The following is a 16,058-nucleotide window of genomic DNA, read 5'->3' on the forward strand; positions in this document are numbered from 1 at the left end:
CTGACTCTAACCAAAAACACTGGGGAAAATACAGGTGTATAATTCTAGAAAGCTCTCCAAGCACAGGATCAAGTTAATCCTGTGTATACATAAACCATTTTATTTCCCTCTATGACTTGATTCTTTGTTTACAGCACAGACCACTCCTCAAATCCCCTGACTTTCTTCCAAGGAGGTGCTAACTAGTCCAAGATCTCTAATTACTGTTTATTTCATTTGCATGTAGGTTTTCTCATTACAGTATAAGGACTATAAAATGATAACCGATTGCAGGTCAACAGGAACTGGATGATGGACAATGAAATTTTAACTAATAGTTCTCTTGCCTCTCCTTGTTTTGCCTCCCACTCAGTAAGGCTGCTCCCTCTTGTGTTCTGGCTGACTTTCAGTTTCTCTTGAAATTACTGGATTTTTTGCTTCCATTTCTGCCAGGTAAACTCGAGGCCTTTCTCCTCCTCTTAGCCAGAACATTGGTGACCCTTTTCACTCAATAAAGTGTAAATAAAGCAGGTAGATATTCCAGAGGGAGAGAATACACTATGCTGTGTTTGAAGAATGACAGATGTTTGAGCCTACTGGAACAAAGCATGGAGCGCTGGGGATATCAGGAGGTGTGGTAGATCAGATGGACGAGGACTGTATTATGAAGAAAGAGGAATAACATGCTGATAGGTTTAGACTTTATTATCTCTGCAATGGAGAGCTACTGAATAATTTCAAAGAAAATAATAACATGGAGGAGAGACGGGGGGGAAGACAACCAGTTAGGAAGTTACTCAAAGACTTAAAATTGATGAGAGGCTAAATTAAGAGAGTAGTAGTGAGAATGGAAATAAAGGAAAGGGCAGAATGGACATGTTGAATTAGGTGTGGCTGGGGAGGAAATGGTCAGTCAAGATCAACATTGAACCTTCTGGAGTAGGTAAAATGGAAAGACTATACATGATTGGGGAAGATATTTGAGGTTGAGATAGCAGTGGGAACTCCGGGTGGAGATGTCTAGGAGGTAGTAAGCCTGGAGCTCATAAGAGGGGTGAGGATTAGAAATATGAATTTAGTCATCACCATTATATAGGCGGCAGCTGTAACCTTGAGGTTCAATGAGACCATGCAAGGAAAGAGAATAGAGTGAGATGAGAGTGCCCAGGATGAAGCCCTGGGAGCCATGATGGCGAGAAGAGAAATCAGCTAGTGAAGGAGACTGGGAAGCAAAAACCAATGGTAAGAAGAAAACCACAAGAGAGGCTGGTGTGGGGAAGAATGCATCTTTTAAAACAGTGTCAAAAGAAAAAGTTTTGCCAACAGTATCAATGCCTCATAGAGGTCATATAAGATTATGTATATGTATAGCAAATGAATACTTCTTGTCTGATGTTTCTGTGTATATGAATAACAAACCAAATAATTTTTATTTCCATAAAATAACCTAATGAACTTGAATTTTTTCCAAATCTCCTGTATAGCCTTACCTTCTATGTTTAATCTTTGTTAAATAGCCAAATGTGTTTGTAATTGATATGTATTAGGCCCACATAGTTTGCATTCTTGTCACCTTAAACTAAACAACTAGAAGTCATGAAGAGGCTGGGGGAAAATGCTGGACCAGAGGGCAGCACAGGAGAGTTGTGTAGGTGAAGAGCAGAGAAAACAAGTGGGGACCCCACATGTCCTAAGCAGTTGTTTCCCAAACCCTCCCCCTTGACACTCCGTGGGCTCAATTACAGGGTATCAGGACTACTTCCCTTGAAAGCAGCTTCATCCCGCCATTAATGGAGGGAGGAATAATTCATCTTGATTTTCTGGTGCTTGGGGCTGTCTACCCTAGGGGAAGTTGTCACTTCCCCAACACCCAGTCAGGATGGACTTGGGCTTTTCCCAGCCTGTGAAGCAGGCAGTACTTTCAGGAGAATAGGAGCTCACAGGCTAAAATAACAAGATACCTATTTAGAAAGGAAAATAGCAAGTGATTACAGATTTCCTCAGAAGAAGCAGTGTTAGAACAACAAAAAATTTACAGTAAGCCTAAAACATCTACTAAAAGAGAAAAAGAAAAAATATTAACCTTATAAAAATCTATTTTAAACAGAAAAACAAGTGGAAAATTTGTTAAGGAAAATACAATAGATAGGATAAATAACATACAATAGATGGGATAAATATTAAAAGGATCCAGCTGAGGCATTTAGCATATTGAAAGATCAGATTGAGGTGTTTTTTTTTCTCAAAAAAAGCAAAAGAAAATGTAGAAACAAAGTTAGGTGATATAAACAAGTATAATTTTACATCTGGGTAAAAAGAGTCATCAAAATAGAAAAAAAATAGAAATAGGGAGGAATAAACATTTGAAGAAACGATAGAGACAAACTCCTCAAATTAAAGAAAGTTGAAAGACCTAGGATCAAAAAACACATAAAGTGGGGCTGGCCTGCTGGTGAAATGGTTAAGTTCCCATGCTCTGCTTTGGTGGCCTAGAGTTCAGAGGTTTGAATCCTGGTTGTGGACCTACCACCACTTGTCAAGCTAGGCTGTGGCAGCATCTCACCTAAAACAGAGGAAGACTGGCAACATATGTTAGCTCAGGGCCAATCTTCCTCTCTCTCTCTCACACACACAGACACAAACACACCCACACACAGACACACAAAACCACCACCATAATGCCCCAAAAATAGAAAATAAGAAAAAAAAATACTTCCTCTAAACCTATTACATGATATTTAAAAATATCAATTCAGGGGGCTGGCCCCGTGGCCGAGTAGTTAAGTTCGCGTGATCCGCTGCGGGCGGCCCAGTGTTTCGTTGGTTCGAATCCTGGGCATGGACATGGCACTGCTCATCAAACCACGCTGAGGCAGCATCCCACATGCCACAACTAGAGGGCCCACAACAAAGAATATACAACTATGTACCAGGGGGCTTTGGAGAGAAAAAGGAAAAAATAAAATCATTAAAAAAAAAAAAATCAATTCAAAAGGAAATTCTAAAATTTTGGCAGAAAGAATAGATATTGACTTTTTTAGAACAAGAGAAAGATTCAAGGTCTAGAACTTTTATACAGCTGAAATGTAAGGGCATGGTAACAATGTTCTCAGGTATATAAGGCCTCAGAAAATTTACCACACAACTATTTCCTGAGAACAATTTTAGATAAATTACAAATAAAAGGAAACAAGTCTAAAAAGTACACAGGATATATAAAGATCTTCAAACACTTGGTAAAGTTTGTGTTTACTTTAAATGATCTGTATTGGTTTTCTATTGCTGCTGTAACAAATTAGCACAAGTGTAGTGGCTTAAAAGAGCACAAATATTATCTTACAGTTCTTCAGGTTAAAGGTCCCGCACAAGTCTCACAGGGATGAAGTCAAGGTGTCTGCAGGGCTGCATCCCCTTCTGGAGGCTCCAGGAGAGAATCCATTCCCTTGCCTTTTGCAGCCTCTAGAAGCTGCTGTTGGATTTCTTGGCCCTCTTCTTCCATCTTCAAGGCCAGCAACCCTGCATCTCTCTAACTATTCTTCCAGATAGTCATACTTTCCTCAGATTCTGACTTTCTGACTCCTTCTTCTGCTCTTAAGGATACTTAATAAGAACAGTTGATTAGATTGAACCCACTTGATAATCTGAGATAATCTCCCAATTTCAACTATCTTAACTTTAATCATATTTGCAAAGTCCCTTTTGCCATGTAAGGTAACATATTCATGGGTTACATGGATTAGGATGTGGATATCTTTGGGAAGCCATTATTCTGCCCACCATAATATCTGTACAGGAGAGAGAGAGAGAATATCCATAAATACCCTAAATTTAATATTCTACATATTAAGGGTATGAGAACATGCCAAAATGGCAGGATATATATAAGAGAGGTTTAGAAGAAGCACTGAAAAAGTGGTACATATTGAAATAATAAACTATGATTATAGAAACAGATCCATATATTAATAATTACAATAAATGTAAATGGACAAAACTTACCAGTTAAAAGAGATTAGCATATTGTATAAAAACAAAACAGAAATCTAGGAATGTTACTTAGTCAAATCTAACATGCTATCAAATTTAAGATATATATTATGTAAATTTAAGGAGAAAAGAAGAAATGCCATCAATTGACTTATGGTAAAAGCTTTCGGATCATTTAGATTTTATTTTATGCTAGTTTAAAGGACTCTTTTAGATTTATCTAGACATATATTTTATCATATATAACAAATGCACACATATAAAAAGTAAAATAGAAGCAAAATAAATTGAGTAAAGTGTTTGTAAAATTTCATCATATCCATCCACCTCTTATGAGTCACTTTTTCATTTGTCAGCAGGCATACAACATTATTATTTGTGACATCAAGAGCATTGGTAATTTAGTACTTCCTAAAATAATTCATAAAAGAACTAAAAGCCACTTGTTCTGCTCTTAAGACAGCTTTGCAATGACGTAGAACTAGTCTATTTTGTTTACTCTTGTTTTGTGAATATTGCCAAAAATGTTTAATTCACACTTTTCCCACAACCCTTTGGTTCTTAGAGGCTAAAAAGAGAGCCTTACTGTGCTCTCTTGGGATTTAATTCCAAGCCATTGAAATCCATTTTCTGAGTTTTGATACTGGTGCTTTTGATGTTAGTGCATGTGCAGGTAATGTCAACTATGGTGCAAATACCACCTGGATGACAGAGACTGTTATACTTCATCGATTGTAAGGTGAGTCCTGATTTCAAAGTTGTCCAAATGCCAAACTTTATATATATCTTAGTCTCCATAAAATAATGCATATGCCTTTTACAAGGACACAGGGCTCAAGAATACAGAAAGTTTCCAAGTAAAAGAATGAAAAAAGAAGTTACAGACAAATTCTAACCAAATGCAAGCTGGAACAGCTGTATAGACCTGCGTTGTCCAATGTGGCAGGCACTAGCCACATATGGCTACTGAGCACTTGGTGGCTAGTCTGAATTGAGATTTTCGTTAAGCATACAATAATACATACCAGATTTCAAAGAATTAGCACAAAAAATAAAGAACATACAATATCTCAATGAGAATTATTATATTATTACATGTTCAATCGATATTTTAATATATTTGGTTTTAAATAAATGCATTATTAAAATTGATTTCACCTGTTTCTTTTTACTTTTTTAACGTGGCTACTAGAAAATTTGAAAGTACATATGTGTCTCACATAATATTTCCACCAGACAGTTCTGATATAGACTTTAAGAGCAAAAGCATTCTGAGGAAAAAAGTATTGTTACTATACAATGATTGAAGGTGCAATTCACCAAGAAGATATCGTATAATAAATATGTAAGTACATAGTAAACTATTCTCAAAAAAGATGAAGAAACATTTGATAGAATTACAGGTAGAAATTGATAAATCTACCTATTGTAGTGAAAGACTTCAACACAGTTGTCTTAACTATTGATCGATGAGGCTGTCAAAATTCAACAGTGATAAAAAGATCTGAACAACACAATTAATGGGCCTGAATTTAAGGAATGTATATATAATTTTACATCTAAGATTAGCGAATACCCAGTCTCCTCTAACTCACATGGAACATTTACAAAAATTGATCATGTACCAGGCCATTAAGCAAACATCAACAAATTTCAAAGATTAAGTATCATAAAAAATAGGTTTTCTCTTTTAAGTTAAAAAGATTACTTTAGGGGCCGGTTCAGTGGCATAATAGTTAAGTTCACGTACTTCGCTTCAGCAGCCTGGGGTTCCCTGGTTCAGATCCTGGGTGAGGACCTATGCACTACTCATCAAGCCATGCTGTGGCAGCATCCCATATACAAGCTCTAGAAGGACTTACATCTAGGATATACAACTACGTACTGGGGCTTTGGGGAGGAAAAAAATAAAAGAGGAAGATTGGCAATGGTTGTTAGTTCAGAGCCAAACTTCCTCACCAAAAAGAAAAAAAATCACTGAAAAAAAAGATAAATGTGGGGCCTGCCCAGTGCCCCAGTGGTTAAGTTCAGGCACTCCACTTCAGCAGCCCTGGGTTAGCAGGTTTGGATCCTGGGTACAGATCTATGCACCACTCATCAAACCATGCTGTGCAGGCATCCCACATACAAAAGAGACGAAGATTGGCAACAGATGTTAGCTCAGGGACAATCTTCCTCAGCAATAAATAAATAAATACATAAATAAATAAATAAAATCTAGAATACTGCAGGGGCTTCTGCTTGGAAGCTTGGAGTAACAGATACTAAACTTATTCTCCCACCTAAAACAACATAGAAAATAATAAAACAGATAAAATATATGAAAGAACAGTTTTCAAAACACTGGATATCGGTATTTGCAACAGTGATCCATGAGAGATGGGAATCAAATGGGACAAGCCAGTGATTGTCCCAGGTGGCTGCCTTGGGAGAGCTTCTAGTCTGTGGTGCAGGGAGGGGAGATCCAAGCGGAGCCTGGACTCTCTGAGTCAAAGGGGCAAAGCTGAGACTCCAGGGGACAGACCAACGTGGCTAGCATTCACAGGACCAAGTCCTGGGGAGGAGAGGGATGTACAGAGAACTCTGAAATCTACAGAGGGTCTCCCTCAAGGGTGCGTGTGGAGAAACTATAGGAGGGCAGGAAAAGAACCACTGTGATGGTAATTTTATGTCAACTTGACTGGGCCACAGGGTGCACAGATTTTTGCCAAACATTATTCTGGGTGTGTCTGTGGGGGTGTTTTTAGGTGAGATTAACATTTGAATTGGTAGACTGACTAAAGCAGATTGCCCTCCCTCATGTGGGTGGGCAACACACAATCAGTTGAAGGCCTGAATGGAACAAAAAAGACTGACCCTCCCCTGAACAAGGGGGAATTCCTCTTGTCTGACTGCCTTTGAGCTGGGACATTGGTCTTCTCCTGCCTTTGGACTCGAACTGAAACACCTGCTCTTCTTACAGCTTGAGGCTGCCGTCTTTCAGACTGGAACTTACACCATCAGATCTCCTGGGTCTCCAGCTTCCCAACTGCAGATCTTGAGACTTCTCAGCCTCCATCATCATGTGAGCCAATTCCTTATAACAATAATATAATAAGATGATTAAATATTATAATTATATAATAATAATTCCTTATAATAATATATATAATATTACATACATACATCCTATGGGTTCTATTATTATTAGATTATTTTGCTTATTATATTATTGTATTTTATTATTATTATATATAATAATGTGTATGTACATCCTATTGGTTCTGTCTGTGTGGAGAACCCTGACTAACACAGCCACCTAGAAAAATTAAAGGGCATAGTACCTGGTGCTCACCCAGGGCCAGGAATAGTGTCTGCATCCACCTGCCAGATTAGAAAGTCTCCTAATGTCTGGGGCAACAGGAAGAGTGCTCAGAAGAGTCTTGCCTCCGTAGTGGGAATAATTAGTCCTCGACTAAGCACAGCTCTGGTCCTGCCTAGCAAATCATAAAAGCAGGACTGGAGAGGATCAAACTTTTTCCATGAAACTTATCTGCATCTCAGAACAAAGCTCAGAAAGATTTATAGGAACACAAAAGCATCCAGCCCCCAACAAGGTAAAATTCACAATGTCTGACACAGAAAAAGATTACCAGGCATGCAAAGAAACAGGAAAATACAACCAACATTGAAGAAAAAAATCAACTGAAAATAAAGTAGAACTGACACAGATGTTAGAATTAGCAGTGACATTTAAATAGTTATTTTTACTGTATTCCATATGTTCAAAAAGTTAAAATACCATATATCAAAGCTTATAGGACACAGCAACAATGATATTGGGGGGCATTTTAGATACTAATACTTATATTAGGAAAGACCAGATGCTAAAAGTTAATGAGTAGTAAGAAAGAGAGAATACAAATAAGAAGAGAAATCAATGAAATATGAAACAAAGATATAATAGAGAATATTAACAAGGCCAAACTTCAGGTCTTCAAAAACCAACAAATAAAATAGATAAACCTCTGACAAGATCGTATCAGAAAAAAGAGAAAAATAACAAATAAATAGTATTATGAATTAAAACAATCTATAGAAATACTGGAAATGTAAAATATCATAAGGTAACACTATCATCACCTAATAATTGGAAAATTGGACCCAATGGACAAATTCCTTGAAAAATATAACATAATAGCGAAATCCTGGCAGAGGATCCACTTCCAAGCTCACTCACTAGCAGAACTCGTTCATTGCTGGCTCTTGGCAGAAGACTTCATTCCTCACCCAATGAGCCCTTCTATCCATGGCCTGAGTGTCCTCATAGCGTGGGGGCGGGGGGAGAAGAATTAAGGTCCACCTTATGAGTAGAAGAGTGTCAAAGAATATGAGGACATAGCTTTAAAATGGAAAGAGCTGGGGCTGGCCCCGTGGCCGAGTGGTTAAGTTCGCGCGCTCCGCAGCAGGCGGCCCAGTGTTTCGTTGGTTCGAATCCTGGGCGCGGACATGGCACTGCTCATCGGACCACGCTGAGGCGGCGTCCCACATGCCACAGCTAGAAGAACCCACAACAAAGAATACACAACTATGTACCGGGGGGGCTTTGGGGAGAAAAAGGAAAAAATAAAATCTTTAAAAAAAAAAAAATGGAAAGAGCTGAAAGTTATCAACTAAATGAAGTGGGCACCCTGCATGATGTCCCCCTTGACAGAATGCAATGTGAAATGCACAAACTCTCTATGCAGTATCCTTGCCAAAAATATTTAACCTGAATTTAGTCATTTCTAGACCTAACTTTCAGTTACAGAAGATAGTGTATACAATGCAGATGATATTGGAATAAGGTAAATCACACCATGAAGAAACAATCAGATGTATCATGTGGGAAGTATCTTAGGAAAACTGGCTTAAAAATATTATCATGAGGGGCCGGCCTGGTGGTGTAGTGGTTAAGTTCGCGCTGCGCTTTCGTGGTGGCTGGGTTTGCAGGCTTGGATCCCAGGGATGGACCTAGCACCGCTTGTCAAGCCATGCTGTGGTGGCATCCCACATAAAATAGAGGAAGACTGGCACAGATGTTAGCTCAGGGCCAATCTCCCTCACATACACACACACACACAAAATATCATGAAAAACAAAATAAGATAAAAGTCAGAGGACTGTTAGACTAAAGAGACATAACAAATACAATTCATATATCTTGATTGTATCTCAGATTTTATTTTTTTAAACATCTGGAAAAGACATGTTTGGGGAGATGGTGGATGTCTGAATGTGAATAGGATGTCAGAGAGTGTTACGGAATTAGTTTTACTTTCCTTAGATGTCATAGTGGTGTTTTGGTTATGTAGGAAAATGTCATTCTTAAGAAATGTATGGTGAAGCATTTGAGGTAGAGATATGATGTCTGGGAAGGTACTTAAGAGTGGTTCAAGGGGAGAAGAGAGAGACATGAGGAGGAAGGGAGGGAGGGATGATGGGAAGGAGAAGATAAGATAAAGCAAATTTGGCGTAATAATAATTGGTGAATCTAGGTGAAGTGTATATGGGTTTTACTGTTACTACTCTCAACATTTTTGTAGGTTTAAAATTTTCAAATAAAAAGTTGAGGAAACATACACACACACACACTCTTTAAGACTGTACAGATAAGATGAAACTGAATAAAAATGTAGGCAAAAGAATGATGATTCAGGATGCCAGTTACCTGGGATTGTGGGGGTGGTGGAACGGGATGGTGCAAAGAAGATCACACACATGTAAGCTATTGTTAAGGTACTAGTTTTAATGTTGGGTTATGGTTTCATGGGTGCTTATTACATTTTACTATAAATTAATAATTATATGAATAAAGATGGCCATAAATGCACCAATGATGAGAGTGTGTCATGAACCAAGGATTACTTTAATCCACTTCTATGTTCTTAAGTACCACAAAACTGCTGAAAATAAGCATATATCTGGAGTGGAAAATTCCAGGGATGGGAGAAAAGCTGGACCTACAGCTATTTGAGAATGAGCTCTGAATTTTTTCATCCCTTTCATCGAAAGCTAATAATTGTGGTGTTCCAAGAATAATGAACAACTATTTTAGATACTCTACTATTAACCAATGATTCAACCTTGTTTAATCACATTCTTATTTAAAGAAAATGATACACTTCTACTCTTCCTTAAGGAGACACTAGTGAGAGTGAAATTATCATTAAGATACACAGTATAAGGGGACTAAATATATAATTCCTATTTACCAAAATTACTGTTAATAATATTTCCAATAATTTATCATCTTAGAGTGTCATATTTATTTTATCACACATAAGTGGCAAATTGCATGGTGGTAGAGAAGCTGGGCTTTGGAGTCAGAAAACTCTAGATTCAAGTCTCCATTCTGCCTCTTAAGAGCTATCTGATACTGGGCAAATTGTTTAATCTCTTTAGATCTCAGTTTCCTTATCTGAAGCTGGATCTCTACCAATAGGATTTTTCCATTTTCAAAGATAGTTCATTTACAGTGCTTAACACAGGGGCTGGCCCCGTGGCCCAATGGTTAAGTTCTCGTGCTCTGCTTCGGTGGCCCAGGGTTTCGCTGGTTCGGATCCTGGGCACGGATATGGCACCACTCATTAGGTCATGCTGAGTTGTCCCACATAGCACAACTAGAAGGATCCACAACTATAATATACAACCATGTACTGGGGAGATTTGGGAAGAAAAAGCAGAAAAGAAAAAATAAATAAAGTGCTTAGCACAGTTAATGGTACAAGTCTGAATATTATAAAATGTAGCTATTATTACCACAGTGAAACATTTAAACTGATTTAATTGATCTATCTATATCTACCTATAATTTCCTACATACTGACAAAGTTACACTGTTTATTATCAGGAGCTTAAATGACAAAACAAATAAGTACACAAAGCTCTGAAAATGAGGGAATGTAAACACAATCTCCTTAACATTCCCTTCATTTCTCAATAAGTGATCTCTAAGGTTCTATTGGCTCTAACATTTTATTATACTATGATTCTATGATTATTGTCTTTGCAAGTGTTTAGAAGCCATTAAAATGAAGATGAGTTTATTTTTACTTTTGGAGTTTTGTTATGTTTTTAAAGATGGAAGAGGATGTTTAACTTAGACATTTTCATGATGGAACAAGGAGGACCTGCCTATTGGATATTTAGTAACACACAGTACTGCTGGAATATGGACAAATTCCATTTTAGATTTCTTTTTTTTTTTTTTTTTAAGGATTGGCACCTGGGCTAGCAACTGTTGTCTTTTTTTTTTTTTTTTTCCTGCTTTATCTCCCCAAACCCCCCCTGTACACAGTTGCATATCTGCATATCCTAGTTGCATGTCTTTCTAGTTGTGGGATGTGGGACGCCGCCTCAACATGGGCTGACGAGCAGTGCCATGTCCGCGCTCAGGATCCGAACCCTGGGCCGCCGCAGCGGAGCATGCGAACTTAACTACTGGGCCACGGAGCCGGCCGCCATTTTAGATTTCTGTTTGCTCTGCTGGCCTCTTTCAAACCCTTTTCTTAAGCTATTGAGGAAGATATTTATACATCTTTAAAAATACTATATTTTACTCCAGAGATATTTTGCTTGTAGATACAATCGCAGAGGCATTCTAGGAGTCTCAATTTAGTCCCTTCCTTCCTTCCTTGTTTCTTTCTTTCTTTTTTAACAAGATAAGGTAATTGAATAGAGTTACTCTGATTAAAGTTTTAATATATAGTGATCTTTGCACTGTGAAGCTTTAATAGTGTTAGTTAAATGGCGGTATCTTGAAATTGTAAGTAAAACGTTAGCGGCAGTATATCCCCTTTCCATGTGTAGTCATCGTAAAAGCAACATAAAACTAGTTGGATGAGATGTTTTTAAATAACCACACATCCCATCACACTAAGAGAACAATTCTGTGTCTATTTATTTCTAGTATAATTTCATGCTTTTATAAACTTGCAATCACTGTGTATGTGTCTGGACATGTGGTATTTAATTAAGGGAAGTACCATAATTTACCTATTTAACCATTTCTCTATTAGACTTATAGGTTGGCTCTAAGCTTTTTTTTATTATAGAAAGTGTTCTAATAATCTTTTTCAAGTATATGACTTTTATTCATATAGAATTATTTCCTTATGATAAAATAATGCTTAAAAAAACCCAACATGGGCATTATAGCTTTTTATTGCTATATTACTTTCCAAAAGGTGTGCATGTATGTATGTGTGTAAAATATAGTTATATATAATATAGCAATCTATATTTTAGGGCGTTATCTGTAAATGAGTAAAGATATGCTTTTTTAAAACTTATGTAACCAACAGTATACATCAAAATTAACTCTTACTAATCTTTTTTTTTTTTTTTTACTATAATCAGCAAAAGACTTGGATGTAATGTTCAGGGTTCAATTTAAAAGGAGAGTTTTTTTTTTTTCCTTTTTCTCCCCAAAGCCCCCTGGTACATAGTTGTATATTCTTCGTTGTGGGTCCTTCCAGTTGTGGCATGTGGGACGCCACGTGGTTTGAGGAGCAGTGCCATGTCCGCGCCCAGGATTAGGAACCAACGAAACACTGGGCCGCCTGCAGCGGAACGCGAACTTAACCACTCAGCCGCGGGGCCAGCCTCAAAAGAAGGATTTCTATTGAAGGCCATAATGAGATACTGGTTATTGTGAAAAGGCTAAATGCCAACTACTTTTCTGCTTTTACCAATCCAGCTTTATCACATTCTAAAAATGGGTACCCTGAATTTACTAACTTGTCTAGAGCTACAACCCACTAAATGTACTTGTCATATTTTTCTTAGCTGTGGACTGAATTAAGCTTGCAACTATTACACAATATAGAGAAGAAGAAGAAAAACGCTTGGCTTGTAGCAGGTAAGGATGAGAGCAGCTTCATCTGTTTTACCAATTTGTCTCTACTACCCTCTAGTGGAATCATCGTCACAATATCCTTACAGCATTTCCTCCAGATTAAAAATATACACACACGCGCGCATATAGAGATTTCTAAATTTCAGCTGTATGGAGTTAGTCCCAGCCTTAGATATTATGAACTCCTGGAGGGGATTACCTTTTAACTGGCATTCTGGCTTCTCTCTCTTCCCACACTAATCGTTTCTGTAAAGTACTGCCAGATTAATCTGTTTAAAAGGACAATGAGATCCCATCACTTTTGAGCACCCCCCTGCTCAATCAGAGGAAAAAACCTTCAGTTGTTGCCATTGGGCTATTTGAAGTGCTGCTGGTAAACTTCCCACAGTGACTTCCAAAACTCTTCACCATCTGAATCCAACTCCCCTTTCCACTCTCCTCTCCCTTTACTGCCTACACGCACTCTCCCCTCCAGCCGAATCTCACTTGGATGTTCTCCAAACCTATACCATGTTTTTCCTTTTTCTGCCTAGAATGCCACCCCCCTAGTCATCTCCACCCCACCACCTTCCTTCTTCCATTTCTATTTACCAAAGTTGTGCTTGTATTTCAAGAATTATTTCAAATGCACCCTATGTTAGCTTTTGAAGCTCCCTTGGTCAATCCCTCACAAGCCAGGACCTCTGACACCGTGCTGTCTGTCCCATATGTCTGTTCCCTTTGCCTGGGTGTTCTACCCTGCTCCTCTCCTTCAATTCCTTTTTAAACTGACAACATCAGCTTTCTTTCCCAGCCCAAGGATCACATCATTAATGAAGCCTTATCGGCCTCCTCCAGAGTTTTTCCCCTCTCTTTTGTGACGCCATAGCAATTCATTTAAGTCTCTGTTCCAGTACTCACCATCAGAGGTGTTTTTGTGAGAGATAGATAGTGATCAATATGATTAGGAAGAAGAAATCATATGTGTGAAGTGCTTCCAGCGGGCTAGGAATTGATCTAAGTAAATGTTACATGGATTACCTCATTTTATGCTCAAAATGACACAACTGGGTACTATCATCATTGTCATTTGAGTAAACGAAGCACAGAGAAATGAGGTGACTTGCCCAAAGCCACAGATAATTTAAGGGCAGGAGCCAGGATTTAAAAGGATTTGAGGCCAGGCGATCTTTGGACCCGACCCTTTTATCTACCCTGATGGCACATTCCTTCCAGAAGGGCTCTTGGTCAGGACAGCACCAGTTGATGTCTTTCCTCCTCCTTTCATTTTGAGTCTGTGGTTTGGGATTTCATATTTGGAAAGAATCAAACATGATTCCTGGAGTAGGAAGAAGGTTTTGTTTTGTCTTGTTGAATGAAAAGGTCTACTTTCCTCTTTGAAATTTTTTTCTTTTTATATGTTTCCCCACCTGGACTCTGAAGTTTTGGAGGACAGGCTTGCATTCAGATTCTTGTTTGTATGCCCATTATTTAAGCTAGTGCTTGGGACGTAATAAGAGCTTCATAAAGTTATCAAATGTTGTTGAAATAGCAGCTATCTTTCCCTTTTTGTCTTATCTGGATGTGACATCACTTTACTTTGTATTCCCATAGTTCTTGATTCAAAACACCAGCTGATGGAAGGTATTTAATTAATTAGCATAAAAGATATAATCATTTGTTGTATTTTTCTTATCTCTGCCCCGCCCCCGACTCCTAAGCTTAAAGAGGACAGATAGTCTAATTCATCTTTGAATCTTTAGTAGCCCCCAAATAATGCCAGGCAAATAGAAGATGCTCAAATATTTGGTGAGTGGAACCGACAGAGTGTAATTTTCTGTGGTACTTCAGTTTCATATCACTGGTATAAAATGATGCACAGCCAAGGGCCAGATAACTGATGTTCACAAGGAGGCCCTTCGGCGGTACAAGACTCTGAAGTGCCTGTCTCATTTTTGAGGAAACAGTAAATAATGTTCTGTATCATTTTAGCCATAAGAAGATGTTATTGTAGCTTAGCTCTCTGAAATTTGTCAATTACAGTAAACACTTAAAATGAAGCAGAATATTTCATAATATGAAACCCCAGGCCTGTATCATTCCAGAGAACAGTTTATTGAGTTAAATTAGAACTTTATCTGTTTAACACCATTAGAAAATGAACTTTTATGCTAATTCCTTAACTTACTGATTAGAGATCTGTTCATAATTCATTGCTCTCCTTCACTGGGCTGACTTTACAAAGATAAAGGTTTGAGGAATTACTTCTCAATATATATTTTGAGTTCTGGCAGAATAGCCTAACTTAGGCATATGCAGTATTGTGATAAAATTTAAGAGGCAACAGGAATCCATAAAAAATATCTCAGAGATGCAACTAAAACAACAGCCTTGATCATTTCTCCCGGCTCCAAATATGTATAAAATTGCCTGCAATTTCAGAGTTAGATTCACCATGAATCTAATGAAGCTTAAGTGTCTGAGTTCTTCCTTTGCACAGGACCCTTCCAGGGCTCTGAGAGGGGAGTTCACAGGGTCATGTTTTCGTAAAATAGATAAAGTAAGATATTTTAACCCCAGTTTGTTAAGGCTGCTGTTTCTTTCGACTTCAGCTCCCCATCTGCCACACTTCCCCACCTGTCCAGTGGCATTGGCAGGACCATAACCATTGTTGGGATTCAGCTCAGGAGAAGTTAAGGTGAGGGTACATTTAGTTCAGGATTAGTGGTATCTAGTTATTTATCCACAGCACTTCCAAGTTATTGCGAGCTGTCCTAATATAGGAATAGCTTTTGAGAATACTCCCTCTACACATTCTGCCGACTCTCCTGCTTCTGGAAATAAACGGGTTAGAGATCTTATCTGAAATGGAAATAAGTGGGTAGTGGGTAATAGAGGAGAGGCTAATCTCTGGAAAATTCTTTCAATTATCAGATGCACGAAATTATGTCATTACCTCATCTACTGAACTTCTGTTGTGTCAGGAATACACTTGTTACACCATGAACAACTATAAATGCATCAGACAATTTTTGGAATGTGGAATATCTAGAATCATGTAAATTAAAATTTTCCATAATTCCTGTGTTCATAGGGCATAAATTTAGAACACTAGTATAAACAGCTCAGATGTGAAAGAAACTTGATAAATCTTTTCTCAAATTTGACAGAAATCCTGTTATATATGACATAATAAAAAGTGAGGTAAAAAGGCACAAAAACTTTTCTGAAATGA

At 37.9% G+C, this 16,058-nt stretch overlaps 1 long non-coding RNA gene across 1 annotated transcript in view; it reads left to right on the forward strand.

The window, feature by feature from the left end:
- LOC106826164 (uncharacterized) overlaps positions 1-12,850 on the forward strand; it is a 41,842-nt gene extending 28,992 nt beyond the window's left edge. The window contains exons 3-4 of the long non-coding RNA XR_011495184.1: positions 6,929-7,030; positions 12,775-12,850. This is a non-coding gene — a long non-coding RNA (uncharacterized lncRNA). The remainder of the gene's footprint in view (positions 1-6,928; positions 7,031-12,774) is intronic.
- The last annotated feature ends 3,208 nt before the right edge of the window (positions 12,851-16,058 follow it).

This window comes from Equus asinus, chromosome 2 (assembly GCF_041296235.1).
Source record: "Equus asinus isolate D_3611 breed Donkey chromosome 2, EquAss-T2T_v2, whole genome shotgun sequence".
In the NCBI taxonomy this organism is placed as follows: Eukaryota; Metazoa; Chordata; class Mammalia; order Perissodactyla; family Equidae; genus Equus; species Equus asinus.